The sequence below is a fragment of the Equus quagga genome, unplaced genomic scaffold, assembly GCF_021613505.1.
Source record: "Equus quagga isolate Etosha38 unplaced genomic scaffold, UCLA_HA_Equagga_1.0 207783_RagTag, whole genome shotgun sequence".
NCBI lineage: Eukaryota > Metazoa > Chordata > Mammalia > Perissodactyla > Equidae > Equus > Equus quagga.
The window spans coordinates 3,431-4,979 of NW_025798981.1; the positions used below are offsets into that span (position 1 = coordinate 3,431).

A 1,549-nucleotide genomic window follows, 5' to 3' on the forward strand; every position below is an offset into this window, starting at 1 on the left:
AATTCTGGCGCTTAGGTCGACTTCAAAACCCAACTCATCACTAACAAGCTGTGTAACTTCTAACAAGTTCCTTAGCTTACATATGCCTCAGTTTCCTCATGTAAAATATGGGGCTACCTGTTTTACAATTCATAGTGGTATTTGAAGATCAAAATTAATATATTTGAATCTTTTAGCACAATGCCTGCCACATGGTAAGTGTTATAAAAATTTACTATCATCATTAATATTTTTAGTATAATTATTTCAGATATTCTTCAACAACAATCATGTTGTTAGCTGAAGGAAATCAGAGTACTGGAGCCACGTTAACCCTCTTGGGCTTCTCAGAATATCCAGACGTTCAGGTGCCCTGTTCCTGGCATTCTTGACCACCTACACAGTCACTTTGGTGGGGAACCTCAGCATGATCATGATCATCAGGATCAGTCCTAAACTCAACATCTCCATATATTTTTTTCTCAGCCACTTGTCCTTTGTTGACTTCTGTTATTCCATTATAGTTACACTCAAACTGTTAGAGAAGTTGGTTGTGGAAGACAGAACCATTTCTTTCATAGCATGCATCATGCAATTCTTCTTGGCTTGTATATCTGCAGTGGCGGAAACATTCATCTTGGCAGTGATGGCCTGTGACCACTTTGTGGCCATCTGTAATCCTCTGCTTTATACAGTGGCCATGTCACAGAGGCTCTGTGCCCTCCTGGTGGCTGGGTCATACCTCTGGGGTATGGCTGGCCCCTTGGTACTCCTTTGCTATGCTCTTCGGTTAAACTTTTCTGGACATAACATAATCAACCACTTTTTCTGTGAAAATACTGCTCTCATTGCTGTTTCAATCTCCAATATACAAATTCCCCACCTACTGCTCTTTGGTTTTGCCACCTTTAATGAGGTGAGTATACGATGCGTCATCCTTGCTAGATACGTATTTATTTTTGAGACTGTACTTAACATCTGTTCTGCTAGCGGGCGTTGTGAGCCTTCTCCACCTGTGCCTCCTACCTTATCGCCATCACCATCTTTCACGGGACCATCGTTTCCTTCTACTCTGTGCCCAACTCCAAAAACTCTTGGCAAATTGTCAAAGTGGCCTCTGTATTTTACACAATGGTCAACCTCATGTTGAACGCTCCGATCTATAGCTTGAGGAACAAAGCTGCGAAGGATGCCTTCCAGAAATTAATTGACACAAAAGTCCTGTTTTCTGAACCAATCTCAAAAGATGTTTTTAATCTTAAAAGCAGTGGAAACAGAGTCTTCTAAAACCTACAGCACATATTCGCATGAGGTTTTTTTGGTGACTGATGTCACCATATTTTGAATCGGTAAACTGAATTCCCTTGAAGTTATTTGTGTTGTATGTCACTGAAGCATTGTGTATTTTTTGGGAGATACAGATGGATACGCTATGTGATAAAAGGGGGTATGATACTCTTCTGATACTTTCATTCCTTGGGTTCTGCAAATTCTATGAATCCACAATCCTGGGCTTTCTAACAATCAGCTTATGCTGAGAAGTAGATTGGGCAAGGACAGTTACATCTAT

At 40.6% G+C, this 1,549-nt stretch overlaps 1 pseudogene; it reads left to right on the top strand.

The window, feature by feature from the left end:
- Positions 1-269: 269 nt before the first annotated feature.
- Positions 270-1,266, top strand: LOC124233631 (olfactory receptor 5D14-like; annotated as a pseudogene).
- Positions 1,267-1,549: the final 283 nt, after the last annotated feature.